The following is a 16276-nucleotide window of genomic DNA, read 5'->3' on the forward strand; positions in this document are numbered from 1 at the left end:
TCTTTTTCCTTCATTTTGCTAAAGGCTCCATTGAAACTTCTCCCTTCAACTTTCCTTATACTGTCTCTAAAGAAATCTGAGTTCACTTAACTTGTTTTAACCCCGAAAGTATAATAATATAGGACTACAGTGGCCACACAAATAAGCTGAGATTTTCTACTGAGAAAATAAAGTAAATTCCAATAAAGCCGGTCCACTGAACAGACTCCAGATGGAGCAGGGCCGAGTAACAAGAGAAAAGTAACATTTTTCAATGAGCTGTTATATGTCATATGTTATATGTTATATGCCAATGTATATATACAGTAATTTAATCCTAAGATCAACCCTATGAACACTGTATTATGACCCCCATTTTTACAGGTGCTAAAAGAATCTCAGAATGATCAAGTCAAGTAATTTTTTGGATATCTACAAACCAGTAAGAAAGTCACAAACAACCCAAGAGAAAGAGATCAGATGTGAAGAGACATTTCCTGGCAGAACAAACACATAATGTCCATAAGCATGAGGAGTGATATTCAGTGTCATTATTGGTCAGGGAAAGGTAAATCAAAAACCCAACGAGAAGACCTTTTTTTTTGCTCATTCAGTTAGTAAACGTTAAAAATAGAACGATTCCAAGTGTTGATGCAATATGGATTCCTATTACAATGAGTGAAAATTGGGGTAACCAATTTTGGAAAGCAATTAGTACTATCTTCCAAAGTTTAATGTCCATATATTCTGTGTGCCAGCAATCCTAGCCCTACACAAGAAGAATTAATGCACATGTGCATGAAGATTTAAGATAAATGATGCTCTCTCCACAACAACAAAATTCTAAAAGTACCCAAAATGCCCATTAATAAGAGGGTTTCTAAATTATAGTATGTTTTATATATCAGAATATTAGACAATAGGACAAAATCAATATAGCATAGCACATCACAATGTATATGAGTCTTCTTAATGGAAAGTTAGTTCCAAAGGTTTATAGACGCATTGTCTTTTTTAGAAAGTTGAAAACAATTTCAATTAAAGGTTTCTTTTTCAGAATACTAGGAATGCAAAGAGATTGCATATGAAGGAAAGTAACATAACAAACATGGATGAGGTCAACTAAGTAGAGATGGGAAGAAATGAGGGAGCAACCAAATGCTTAGATGAAGGTGACTATCAAAATCCAAGAGTTTGTTTAGGATAGGTGGTCTCAGGTATTCATTGCACTATTTAAAATGTCTAATAGTAAAAGAAATAAAGAGGCAATACTTTCAGTGTATCATTAACCAAAGTTTATTTGTACTCCTCTTTTGTACATCTGAGGTCCTAAAAACACCCAAAGAAGACAAAAATGACAAATTGGCCCAGTTCACATGGTGATGAATTAAAGGCTCAACTCCAGGTGTTCCAGACTCCAGCCTGTCCTGTCTCAGGGCAGAGCCACTCTGCTCTCACATATTAGAGGAACAAAAGCAGCACAAGTGTCTTCCACACATCAAATGATGGAGTGACCTTCTCTCCAGGTCATAACCAGGAATGATCAACATTTTTTTTTCAGATAGTATAGAAAAGCAGGAAAAATAATACCAGTTTAACATTTCTGGGCAATAGACAGAGGGACCCACCACATGCTGCTGTGTCACTGGAGAAGAATATCTCACCCTTTCTGCCTCAGTTTCCTCAGAATGTAAGGATTGGAAATAATGATAAAGGTGATGACCATAACAAATGCTTTTTGTTGCTTATAAGCCAAGGTATTACTTGCATTTTTCACCTCATTATAACCTAAAAGGCATGAATTACTACTATCAATTCCAATTAAAAGATGAAGTGATTAAAAGAAAATTTTCCAAGGTCATACAGTTATGATAGAAGAGGCTTGAATCCAGGTCTCTCCTGCTCTCTTGGCCAATCTCTTAATAGCTAAATAAACATGCACATGTACACATATGTATAGGTACTTATGCGTTAATAGATACAAATGCACAGGCATATACTTATTTGTATAGAAACATACGTGTACACATGCACATAAAAGTATAGATGCACATGTATAGATACATTTTCTTAATGCCATAACACACAAGTATAGACATACAGTCACACAATCTGTATACAACATTCAGACATGCATACCTACCTGCATTGTATAAACACACATCATATATACATATCAAGACATAGGCCATATAGATGCAGACTCACGGCCTCACATGTATAGACACACACTCATGCTCATGTATATTTAGATGCCCACCAAGTACACATGTATAGACATATATGTGTACATATATAAACTCACATGTGTATAGAACACATTATGCACATATACTAAGAGTCACACACAAACCAAGAGACACACATACACATACAAGAAATTCTAGCAATTCATTAACTATTATTAAAATCTTATTGTTCCTAAGAATGGCACATATCAAAAAACAACAACAACAACAACAAATGTTGGCAAGGAGGTGGTGAAAAGGGAACTCTCCTGCATTGCTCGTGGGAGTGCAAACTGGTCCAGCCACTATGGAAAGCTGTCTGCAGGTTCCTCAGTCTACTAAAAATGGAGCTACCATATGACCCTGCAATCCACTACTAGGGATCTACCCAAGGGACACAGAAACATTGATTCAAAAGAGCACCTGTACCTCTATGTTTATTGCAGCACTATTTAAAATAGGTAAAACGTGGAAACAACCCCAAATGCCCAAAAATAGATGACTGGATCAAGAAGATGTGGCATATATACACAATGGAGTATAATTCAGCAAGCAAAAAAGATGAACTCATGCCATTTGCAGCAACGTGGATGGAACTAGAAGGAATTATGCTCAGTGAAATAAGCCAGAAGGAAAAAGAAAAACATCGGATGGTTTCATTTATAGCAGGAATATAGGGGAACCAAATAAGGCATCAGTGTGAAAAAAATAACAGTACAAAACACAACAAAGCAAAAACGGAAAATTATAAACCAGAGACATCCTGCAGGGGAGGAGGAGGGAGAGGGATCAGAGGGAGGGAGGGAGGAGCACAGGGGGCTGAGGTGATGGTGCACAGGTGCATTGGTGAAGGAAACTCTATGGGGACTACACCTGAGGGGATGGGGGGAAGCAAATATTGTTTAAAAATGAACAATGATGTAAAAAATGTTTTTCTTCATATATCAGGAAAAAAATAAAATAAAATTTTACTGCTCCTTCTCCCTCGGCACATGGCGCATGGATTTAAAGAGGTTAGAGACTCTAGGTAATAATGAAAGAATAAATAGTTTATATAATTTTCAGTTGTTTCTGCTGATGAAAATAAATGGGATGGGTATAAGAATGGGAAGGGGGAATAGATATGCATGCAAAACAAAAATAAAAATACAAAAAAACCTTCAAATCCTGAATCTCTAAAATAAGCGAGAACCAGATAAATTGACCACTAGGGATAAAGTGAGGGCGACACCCTTACCCCACTCACACACACCATGTGAGTTCTGCAACCTTGCACCAGATGTCACTCAGGTCTTAAGAACATCAGCCTTTCTTTTTAAGACCAAGATGTCTCTTCACCTATACATTTCATAGAGGAGGCAGAAAAAGGAAAAAAAAAAGAAAATAAAAATTTGGAATGTTGAGTTTTATATCAAGCTAGAGAATTTGCTTGAAGTCCCTTAGTGTTTCCAGATTCAAAGGCATCAGGGTTAGTTCTCAAATGAGTCCCAAGACAAGGGCGCTCCACAGTCACAAGATTTTGGAATTACCCCAGGGAGGAAATGCAGAGAGAGGCTGAGATATGAAAGTGTGCTAGAAAGAATGCTAAACATAGAAGAGGAGGCAAACCAGCAGAGCTGCTGCAACTTCAAAAATCTTCATCCCACAGAGTAGAAATCAGGTAAAGGAAAATGAGGTGGGGGGGGGGTTGGAGAGAAATCTTGGCAGCTGCCTCAAGGCTGGTTAGAGATCTGTGATTTAAATATATATTTCCACAGAGAATGGAATCACATCTGGAGCCTACAATTTAATTTCTCCCAACAGTAAACAGATGCTTACTTTTAAAATGCTAAACAGTATATGTTTAAGTATAGTCTAAAACTAATGTTTTCTAAATACAACAAATGCAACTTGGTATTTTTTACAACTGCCAAAATGGTTTCAACACAGAGAATATCAGTGTAGGAAAGGATCAAAGGAAGGAGTTCTTCTAGCTCTTATTTTAGAAAGGAGGAACCTGAGTCTTAGATAAGTGGCTTACTTATTCTACAGTTCGTGGCTGAGCTGGAAGTAGCACCTAAGTGGTAATTTTCACTTTAAATATATGTATTTTTAAAGATTTATTTGTGCATACATACAAGAGCTGGAGTGTAGGCCAGAGGTGTGGGGGCTGGGGACAGGTGGTGAGAGTATTCCCCAGAGACAGAGTGGGGAACAGAACAGGCAGACTGACTGAAATCCACTGCTGAGGGGAGCAGAGGGTGAGACAGGAGAGGTCTGCTGTGCCATGTGGGTCAGCTCCCTGGCTTGGTATCAAACTCATGCTGCAGTGGCTGCCAATAGCTTCACAGTGCTGAGACCAACCTCTTGCGCCACCAGGGAGGGCCCACTTTAAATATTTTAAAGTCATAAAAACTTAAATGTCTCTTGGAAGTACAGGAGCCATTGTGGAAGTGGAATTACAAGCCAAGAGCACTTCCTGGGATCCCTGAGAGACAGGAGACTGGGCAGCTCAGACACTGCAGTTTGAGCTGGGCAGGTGAAGGGTTCCCCAAGGAGCCACTGCTGACATCCCTGCAAGGAGCCAGATCAGCAGACAGGGAGGCAGCAGATTCCACAGGGCACTAAAACACCATGTAGTGACACCTGCTGTATACACCAATGAACAAAACTGGTAATAAAGAAGAACCTGAAAACATTTCTGGAATTCCTGACATTCAGGCAGAGAGAGGGATGAGGTGGGGAATAATATTTTCTTGCTATATTTAGGGTACTGTCTTTAACTCCTAGGCCTCCCAGATGGCTGCAACCAGTAGGTCATACCATCAAACCACCCTTACAGAAATTATGAATCGAAAGTCCTGACATGTGCTAGGTGCTCCACACATTAGTCCTGAATTTTCCAAGCCTCCCAGGACAGACCTCTGTCTACTCACTGCATGAATGAGGTCTGGAGAAGTTTGCAGAATTGTATTATTAATCCAGGTCTACCTAACTCAGGACCCGCCCCAGGGAGACTCACCACCCCAGTCTCGGCCATTTACCTGAATCTCTAGCTAAGCAGGTCACCAAGTGTAGCACAAGTTAAAATTCAGAGGCACTTTCTTTTTATTTTCAGAAAACCAACTGGATATAGCTGACTACAGGGGAAAAGTTTACTTCAAGAAAATTAGATCACAAGCAACTCCCTATTTCCTCATTTCTAACATGTACTTTTCTCTGAACATTTCAAAATTTCTGAAATTGGGATGTGAGACTGATTCATATATTTAATGTGATAGTGTTTATACCCTGAAAAGCTGTTATTAAATTGATGGGGTGATTGTACAGCATCTGGGAATTGAAGAGCTGTTATTTCTTGTCAGATGATAAATACCTATGATATTCCCAGATTAACTGTTTTAGGGACATGGTTTTAGAAAATAATTGCTAAATGCTTACTCTGCATGTCTCCGGCCTGGACTATGCCTTGTCTGTATAGAGTCTCCATAATGCTGCTGGAAATGAGGGTATGGCAAAAACTGGTGAACCGTTGGTCTTAATTTTCTAGATTCAGTCATTAAAGATCAGTCAAGGCCTAACTGTAGCAGACACAGAATTCCTTAAATGGATCTGCTGGAATAGCATGCCATCCCATTTGAAGTAGGTGTTTTCTAAAAGCATTCAGCATGTGGTGCAAGAAGTGTGCACCTGTTTGCATGGTGTTCAGTTTAACATTAGTAAACCCTCTAATTTTTACTGGGGAGACAAGAAGATTTAACTTAAATATTTGGTTTCATTTCATAGATTTACAAAGCTACTTAATCTTCCTATCAGCTAAATCCAGAATAGCACCTATATGATAGATACTAGAGATATCTATAGGATATCTATATGAGATATATATAAGATATCTATATGATAGATACTAGAGATAGACCAGAGATATATGATACTCTATATGATACTATAGATATTATCATGCAAAAATTATTCCAACTTTTTTGTGTACTAAAATGAAGTATAACATACAAAGAGAAAGAGAAAAAGATTCTGTGGCACGTAACAGGTGTTCAGTAACTGTTACTTATCTTTTCTGAGTAATAATTTATGCTTCCTTCTGTCATGAGGAAGAATTTTACCCTTTGAATCAATAAATATATGAAAATAACTTGCAACTACCATGGCTGAGACATCTCAAAGTATCACAGTATTTCATCAGCTTCAAAGTAAAAATCTGTAGCAAATTCAAACCAAAGGCACACAGTTTCAAAGAAAAGGCTGACTTGAAGGGAAAAAAAAGAATATAATGCTAAGTTCAGCATGAGACGATGACTCAGAAACTTGGACTGCAGGCCTGTGTGACTCGTACTGTACAGTCAATGGTTGCCTTGTACAGGGAAGGGTGCAATTTCCCCAAAATTAATAGAATGATCCTTTTATGCCTTCAGGGATTGTGTGATACTTTTCAAGAAAGAAGACTCACAAACTGAAATTCAAAAGAAAGGAAAATAAATAAATATGCTGAGTGCAGTGGCTACATTTAATTTTTATTCATTTTGTGTTGTTTTGATCTCTCCTGATTGGAGTGTGCAGTTTTAAGTGACAGGAAGTGGGTACAGCATGTCAGTGGTGCTAAAACAATTGCCAGCATGTGATCATCTCTCTTCTTGTTCCTCTACTCAAATAATGAGAAAAAGATCTTAAATAGGTGTCTTTGAAACAAGTAATCCAAACACAGATGTATTTTAAAAATAAATGATTTAATAGTATAATACTCAGCTGAACATATTTAGCAGATTTCCACAGAGAACTTTAAAATCTATCATGCTAATTACTCTATTAGGGACTCAGATCTACTTTCCCTTGCTCTACTCTGCTCTGCTGGGCACTAGGAAGTTGGCAGTGAGGGTCTACTGCTATGAACTTCATCTCTGCCTGACTCTGACTTGGTTTGGCTTTGGCTGATTGAAGACAGCATCAGGACAGAGGAATATGGAGAGGCTGGAGTATTCCCTGCAGGCTTCCTTCCTACTTAGCTGTTATTTGTCTGCCAGTGGCAGATGTGTTTCCCAGTTCTTGGTAATGGTCTCTTCTTCTACATCAGTTCATTGCGGGCTCTGATAACAGTTTCCTCCTTGTGCCATTTCAGGTTAGGATGGTAATGGCTCCCCACACAGTCTTGGGTGCCTCAACTCTCTTTATGGGGACCCCTCTTGAGACACCTCTGCAAAATTCCCTGCACATTACAGTCTCTATAACTTACAGCTTTATGTGCCTCTGCTTTCTGAGATGATGCTGCCTGATATGTTTACAAATCAAGCTAATAAAGTTTTTTCTTATTTCACTAATTCATATAGAACAAAAATTTGTATTTTTATAAAAAGTTATTTATTGGAAGTTGAAAGATTCCAGGATCATATGTTAGAAAAAAACAGTGTAAATATTTTAAAAATATCATTAATTCTATTGCAGCATGTGATTTCTGTATATGGTAATATATATTTAAGATAAATTGCATTGTATGGACAGAGGATTGTAGGTATGGTAATTTATTTCCAAAGGTAATTATTTGGCAGCTTGGTTATTCAGATGCTCCAAGAAATCTGATGACATGACACATTTACAGGCAGGTGTTGGAAAAACAGTCTGTATTCAGCTGTCTGTGTATGATGTATTTAGAGTCGACATTTCTTAATCGCTCAGAACCCTCACAATTCTTGAGCTCTGTACCTTAACAAGAAGCAGAAGCAATATCTCAACTTTTATCTGAGTAAATATGAATAAATTACATATTTTGCTTTATAACATTTAATGAATTCATTAGATTTTAATAAATAACTTGAAAACAAAATTTAACTCATATAAGTCACTATCCCTGTCAGAAATCAACTGGTAAGAAAAAATAGGTAATAGGAATCTTCAGGAATAGGAATCATCAGGAAGAAGTAGGAAGGGCAGAAGTTAATCAGATGGCTGCGGCCTTGCAATCGGAAAAAGGCCAGCGGTGGGAAAGGGCCCTGGCTGAGCAGACCAAGAACTGCTGTGATAATTCTTCCCCTTTCCGCTTCTGTTCCCTCACGAGGCATTCACGGTAATTTCCATATGATGGAAATGCAACCAACAAAAGCTTAAAAGGATCAGAAAGAAAGAGGAAAAAATAGGAGAGAAGAGAAAAATTCTCCCATCTTCTAAATGCACACCTTTTAGAAATAAAAGTCCTGCTTAAATTCCTTAAAATATAACCTATCCTCACCTTGACATGAGTAAAATGCAGTTCACCAAGTGAGCACTAAAATACACTTTGAAACAATATTCAGCTTCACAGAACGAAGATGACAGCAACACATTTAAACAAACATAAAGTACTACCTCACACTTACTGAACCAAGAAACACAAATTAAAATAATAAATCTAATGTTGGCAGGAGTTGCAAGGAGTCTTGTAAATTCCTGTGAGTGAGTGTCATAAACTTGGAGAATGACCCACAAGAGTCAGTTAGAGTCAGAATGGGCTCACAGCCTGGGAATTCCAGCTTTAGAACCAGTACCCTCAAGATGCCACTGAAAGGGACAAAAGTTGGAGGTAAAAAGATTTTTTTTAAGTATGCCTTCAGTAATGTGGACATAACCGTTTTCCCAATATAAGCTAAGAGTGTTGTTACAATAAAAGAATTTGAAATTTGAATTTGAAATTTGAAATACATAGGCCATACACACACTGGAAAAGTGTGAAATAAAAATCTTGAGTGAAAACGTAGAAATAAATAATAGGTCCATTCATTTATTAAACAAATATTTGTTAAAAGCTTACTATGTTCTTTCTGGCTTATTTTGCTGAGCATGATCCCTTCCAGCTCCATCCATGTTGCTACAAATGGCATGAGTTTATCTTTTTTGATTGCTGAGTAATCCATTATGTATGTATACCAGGAAAAAGACTAATTGTAATAAAGTAAAAATCAAAATCAACAAGCAACTATAGACCAGAGACACACTATGAGGGGGGACAGTGGGGGGGGCAGGAGAAGAGGGATTAGGGTCAGTATAAGGGGGGTGGGAAATGTATAGGGAATATAACCAAAATGAAAATGCATACATTGTACAAAAATGAAAAATGATGTAAAAATTATATAAAATAAAATAATTTAATTAAAAAAGAGCTAAAAAAAAAAGCTTACTATGTTCTCACATCCTGAGATTTAAATGCTTGTCCTGTGCTCATATATCATTAACTCTCTCATATTAGGTAGTTTGCCCAAGGTCGCAAAGGTCTTAGCGGTGAACAGTCAGGAGTCTATTACTGATACTAAGCCTCTAAGAGCTAAAAATTGTCCCTCCCCTAGAATGAAAACAGTGATCCCTATTTCAAAAGGCTTTATAACAAGTTGGAAAAAGCAACATGTCTAAATAAAACCTTGAAAAATGCAACATGGAATCACTAACAAATATGATGACCTTATTTATTTAATTTTATTTAAGAAACACTGCACTTTACCATCATAGAAGTTTCAGGTGTCCATTGTTGAGAATGAACAAGTGTGTATCCAGTATTAAGTTCACCCTAAAAGTTCAAGTCTATTCTTCTCTATACCATTGTCCCCTTTTTTCTGACTTACCTACTTTCCCCTCCCCCTCTTTCCTCTTCCCTTTTGCCAAATTTTAATTGGTTTTATGGCCCAACGTTTACTTTTGTTTTATTAGTTCATCTGTTCATTTGTTTTCTTTATATACCCATATGAGGAAAATTAAGCATGGGGCAATTGTCTTAAGATGCATTTCTAGGCCCTGTGTATTTATTTATTTATTATTTTATTTATTTATGCATATAACAACTGGGGTGCAGGCCAGTGGTGTGGGGCGGGGGTGTGTGAGAGGAGTCATCAGAGACAGAGTAGGGAGCAGAACAGGCAGATTGACTAAAATACACTGCTGAGGGGAGTAGCAGAAAATACAGGAGAGGTCTGGTGTGCTATGTGGGTCAGCTCCCTGGCTGGGGATTAAACTTGTGCTGCAGTAGCTGATGATAGTTTGATAGCACTGAGACTTTAACCTCTGCACCACCCAACCCCATGTATTTATGACTTCTTAGTTCAATGTATGGAAAGCTGTGTGGAGGTTGCTCAAAATACTAAAAATCAGATTTGCCATATGACCTAATACTTCTACTCCTTGGTGTCTACCCAAAGAACACAACACTAATTTGAAAGGAAACCTGCACTTCTATGTTTATTGCAGCACTATTTAAAATAGCCAACATATGGAAACAACCTAAATGTCCCAAAACAGATGAATGAATCAACGGATGAATGGATCAATGGAGTACTACTCAGCTATTAAAAAAGATAAACTCGTGCCATTTGCAGCAACATGGATGGAACAGGAGTGGATTATGCTAAGTGAAATAGTCAGAAAGAGAAAGATAAATACTGGATGGTGTCATTTACCTGTGGAATATACAGAAACCAAACAGAGAGTCAAAGAAAAACCTTGAATATTGAACATTGAACATAAATCTGAGGCATCCAGGAGGGGAGGAAGAAGTATAAGCAGAGGGGGAGGAGTGAAAAAATGCACAATGGAAAGAGCACACTGCACTATGACCATGGCTATCAGAATGGGGGTATGGTGGGTGGGAGCAAAGGGGATAGGGGTGGTCCAGTGAAGGATTACTGGGTTTTTGGTGGTGGGTGTGGTGAAATAACATACATTTATAGAAATACAAATCTATACCCCAAGACAGATACTGTGATGTAAATCAGTGTTACCTCAATAACTATAACTTAACCAAATAAAATAAAATATGTAGCAGGGAAAGTATATTTAGTTTGAGTGGTGCATACTTGAATCCTTGGATTTACTGCACTTAGAGGGATGTAGGCACACTGTGTTCCCATAAATAAGTGAGTAGGCAAATGATACTAGGGATTTATTACCACTAAAGACATAAAGAATTGATTACAATTTCCTCTATTGAGGAGACTTCCAATACAAATTCACTGTAATTTTTATGGTGTCAATTCATTACACAGTGTCCTCTTATAAATGCTAATTATTACAGGAAACCGTTAAAATATTCAGCAATCCAAATCAGAATTATTTCTCTGGTAAGCCTTCACTGCCCACATACCTGCTCAAGAAAAACTTACTATACATTTACTTAAGTCTCTTTCTTGTAAAGAACAAGAAGGATAGTGTTTCCTTTAAAATAATATATATTATCTATCTCTTATTCAAAGCATCATGACTTGACATTACAAAACATATAGCTATAAAGCAAGTAATTTAATGTATTTTTTCATCATCTAGTTTTATGATGTATAAAGATAAGCACCTCCACTAGGCACATTTAATTACATTTAGATGGTTCTTTAGTTCTATGTGCAGTCTCAACCAAATCTGTCATAAAATGATGTATGAGAACAACGTTCTATAGTAAGTGTACTCCCCCGTCTCCTCACACCTAGGTTTTAATTTGCAATCTCCCATATTCTAAATTTTGCCAGTGTTTTGTTCCAGTGTTTTGAAAAAGAGTGATCTAGCCCTCCTCCTATTCTATACACACTTTGGGGTAGCTTATTTCTTGTGTTTTGGCTGTAACTGCTCTAAATGAGGCCTCTGCAAGGAGAGTGAGTCCCCTGCATTAAGGACATTAATCAGATTCTCAGCAGGTGGCTCAGTGATCTGGATAAAAACAGAGATCCTTTGATTATTTTGATTTGTTATTGCTAGAATTTTTTTCTTCCATCACTGTTTAGTAAGATGTGTTTTGTCCTCTTGGAGTAGACATTAACTTGAATTAACAGAAGTAACATGCAATACCCCTTTATTTTCTACTCGGGGCGGAAAGGAGGCAGCGGAAATAGAAGAAAGAAGCAGGATAACTAGAAGGGAGGTGTGAGGCCAACTGCTCCACTCCTTTGTAGCTGCCCCTTCCCCCTTTCTTTCCTCTGATGCTTCTTTAGGGGCTTACAAAGTATGACAGGAGAAGCACCCCAGGCTGGCACCCCAGAGCTGCCTCAGTAGATTGTAGGGGAAAGTAGTCCCAAGGACATTGGTTGAGGTTCCAGCAAACCTCTCACTGCAATAATCAATAAACTAAGATAGCACCAAGGGTCTGCTCCTTCCACCTTTAAAACCTCACATGAGCCACAGCAATTAGGAAGACTAAATAAATAGTAGCAACAATGCCAAGTGCTGTTGAGAATGGGAAGCCACTGGAACTCTCATGCATTACTGGAGGGAATGCAAAATAGTAGAGCCACTCCGCAAGTTTAGCAGTTTCTTATCAAATTCTTCCCATCTGACCCAGCAATCTGGCATTTACCTGAACATTTACTCTAGAGAAATGACAACATATGTCCACACACAAAAAGCTACACATAGATATTTATAGGAGCCCTATTCATGATGGCCCAAAGTGGTAAACAATCTGAATATTCTTAAATGAAGAGATGGATAAATACCCTGGGGTATAACCATACAGTGAAATAATATTCAGCTATTAGAAAAAGGAACAAATAATTGATACATGCAGCAACTTGGGTGAAGCTCAAAGGGCTTATGTTCACTGAAAGAAGCCAAAATCATAAGGTTATATATTCACGCCATATAAATGTCTCCATTCACAAAACTAGAGTCACAGAGATCAGTGTGTGCCAAGGACTGGGGCTGGGAAAGGGGATGATTACAGAGGGATAGCACATGGGAATTTTTGTGATACTGGAAATGTTCTGTGCCCTGACTGTGGTTGTGGTTACATGAATCCATACATATTAAAAAAATACACATAAAAAGTTAACATTACTGTATGATCATTAAAAAAAAAATTAAAATGAGTTTTAACCTGAATGAGATCCTATACTTCCAAAATACTAACAATGATGTAAACCAATGGTACTTCAACAACAACAAAAATTTAAAGCGTTTTAAAGAGAAAGGAAAATAAACCAAGTCTACAATCAGCAAAATATACAAAATGAAAACACCACCTATCCATCAATCTTTCCTTTCCATTTCATAAATATTCATGGACTCTGTATACCCTAATGCCTCATTTTTCAAGCTTACAAGGGATGATATTTGCTAAAGGGAAAAAAAAAGTGAAAGAAATATTAGAAAGATAAAATTTCAAATGTCATTGCAATGACTGCTAAAATTTTGGATATGTCATTTTTCATTTGTAGAATTTGTCTGAGAATGTCACCTCTATTCTGACCCCTCGTATGAGGCATAAAAGAAATGTCACAAGTGAAAGAAAAGTGAAATCAAACAAAAACATTAAAAATATTTCAATAGATCTTTTTCAGGATGGAAGAACACCACAAGATAGATGTGTGATGTCATCTTTTACAGCCCCTTCCCTTTCCAGAAAAATGAAATAATTGTCAAATAACTGCCAGAGCAACTGCCATATGGGGGACATTGTACATTTCTCCCCTGTGAAAGAATACTGTTTGATTTAGACTTAAATAAAAATGCTATAGGCAATCATGAATTTTCTCTGCATCTCTCACCTTTTGAAGACAGGGAAAAGGCAATGAACTAATTAACTATTATTAAATAGTTTTAATCAAAAATTAAATAATTTACCTAAAAATTTATGACACAAAATTAAAATCTAAATAATAATAAAAAACTCATCCCAACCTTAAGATAGAAGTTAGAGAAACCACTAGCAGGCCATTGTAGGTAAACAGTTGGGGATCCTGGCTGTGCTGGCTGGGGGATGCCCCCAAAGTCCTCCCTTAATCTTGTTGCATTTATTCAGGGATGTTTGGGTTTGTAAGCAGAAAACAGGTAGATACTCTCTCCAGAAGACGCAGAGTTAAGTTCTGGGGTGGGGCATCAGGATAGGGAGTTAGCAGACAGAGCTCAGGTAAGAATAGCCAGTGATGCTACCTGCCCGAGGACCTCACTCCTCACAGGTGTTAGCAACCACAGCTGTACATGACTATGGGGAACGTGGGAGGACTGGAAAGTCACATCTCTGGTAATATGCTATATCATCTCCTGTTTTATGTAATAGTCTCTGTATATTTTCAAATCAGTTGCCATTAAAATTTTATGAATACAAATAGATTTGTCAGCATTTAGATATATCTATCAATAAATAGATCTACGTATAGGTATGTATCTATATATGCATACCTTTGTATCTATAATCTATCTGTATATATTTATATCAATAAATATTTTATATCTGTTGGCTATATCTTTCCAGCAATCTATCACCACCTAACTGTGAGAACCAAGCAGAAATCATGAAGGCCAGTGCATCTCAACTCTAATTGTTCTTGAGAATCACCTGAGAACTTTTGAAAACTAATGCCAGGGGCCAGTCTCCAGAGATAATGACTTCATTGATGGGGTCCACGACAATATTTCTAACTTCCCAATTGATCATAATGATGAGAGCCACTAACAACACCATAGACAGTCTGACATTTTAAACATCGTATAGATATAGTCACATGCATAATTCATCCTCACTGCATTCTAAATATCGGTTACCCACTTTTCCAACATTAGTGCTAAATCTTCATTAGACAAGACATTTTGATTATTTTTAATGCACATAGTAAGGTTGTTGGATTTCCTATTTGGTTTGACCTGGCATTAACAAATAGAGAGGAGAAGGACTTTTTCTCATGGGCCTTTCAATGTAATAAAATGTATACCAAGATATAATTTGTATTTTTCATAAAAGTTTATTTAATTGGTGATTTTAACATGGGCCATTTAACTTTTAATTCTTATGTCTTCCTGAATTCTGATAATGGATTTGTATCTTCTACCTTCAGGCTAGGCAATAGCATTATTTTTCTTCACCCAGTGTTTTGGAAGGTAGCCTTAAACACCAGATCTTTAAATTGTTTGCTCCCCTCACAGTGAATTTAAGCAATTTCTGTCAGTATGAAGTCCTAACTAATATAGTCTAGCAGTGAATGCTAAGGATGAAGAGTCAATCAGATCAGAAACACTTTCACACTGTCCTATTTCTACTGAAATTAAGCAACCAAGAAATGATGTTGGGCTATAGGAGGCCATAAAGACAAAACCATTGTAATTATAATTGGAAAGATCTTGGAAATGAGTAGAAGAGTATCTTTTTGACAAGAATTAATTAAAATCTTGTTAAAAGACTAAAAGGCAATGTCTTATAAGCACCTATTAAGTATACAGAATTAATCAATTCACACTAGGCACACTGAACGTAAGCAACTTAGAGTTACTAGCTCTCTAAAATGACCCATCTTTTGGCTTCTTTCTAAAATTGAAGTTAAAATTTAGCTCAAAATTCTAAGAAATGTCTTCTGGGCAAATCGTTATTTCTTACCCTCTAAGGAGAGCAGTCTACTTGTTTAAACTCCAGTATTCTCAGTTGGAAGAAATTCTGTGTTTCCAAGAGAATCCTTGGCTCTAAGGCAGAGAACTGACAACTGTGTACATATACATACGTGGGGGGAGGAAAGTGCTCCATTTCATCTCCTAGAGATTCCTGCATAGCCCTTGAATAGCCCTTGAATAAAGCTCCTCTGTCAGTTGAGCCTCCCAAACAACTTTTCACCTCTGCGCTTTCATCATGCCATCCTCTGCACTTGCATTGGTTCCTCCAGTTCATCTCCAAATCCAACTCAAGTGCCATGAGAATTTCTTTCCAGGATTTCCCCCCAGTATTTTCTGGTAGATAATCTGTGGCTCATTTGGTATTTGTTTTGTCCACTTTTACGGAAAATTGTGTGAAATCTCCCACAAAAGTAGGATGTAACCCAACCCAGAACCTAAAACAGCATCTTCCTTAACAGTATTTGATATATACTTAAACAAATGGAAACTTACAGACCTGAGAAGAGTTTCCATTTTAAAACCCCTGGCAAAATGTTTACTTTCCTTAACAATTTACCAAAAATTTTCTAGGTCTATGTTTCTTAACCAAATCCATAAGGATCATGATTGGGTGTTAGGCAATCTGTGAACCTCTTGAAAGTATATATAAATTTAATATATATTCTATCGATAGTATGTGCTCCCTCCCCTCTGCAGCTCCTCCACACCCTGGAGTATCTTTACAGCTCTGTGTAAATCTTTAAGGTAACTGCAATTCAAAA

General features: G+C 37.2%; 1 long non-coding RNA gene across 2 annotated transcripts in view; it reads left to right on the forward strand.

The window, feature by feature from the left end:
• LOC129145602 (uncharacterized) overlaps nt 1-607 on the forward strand; it is a 32530-nt gene extending 31923 nt beyond the window's left edge. For both annotated transcript variants that reach the window (XR_008551392.1, XR_008551391.1), the window contains one exon: nt 364-607. This is a non-coding gene — a long non-coding RNA (uncharacterized LOC129145602). The remainder of the gene's footprint in view (nt 1-363) is intronic.
• The last annotated feature ends 15669 nt before the right edge of the window (nt 608-16276 follow it).

Source organism: Talpa occidentalis, unplaced genomic scaffold (assembly GCF_014898055.3).
Source record: "Talpa occidentalis isolate TD23 unplaced genomic scaffold, MPIMG_talOcc4v2.1 talOcc4.13, whole genome shotgun sequence".
Classification (NCBI taxonomy): Eukaryota; Metazoa; Chordata; class Mammalia; order Eulipotyphla; family Talpidae; genus Talpa; species Talpa occidentalis.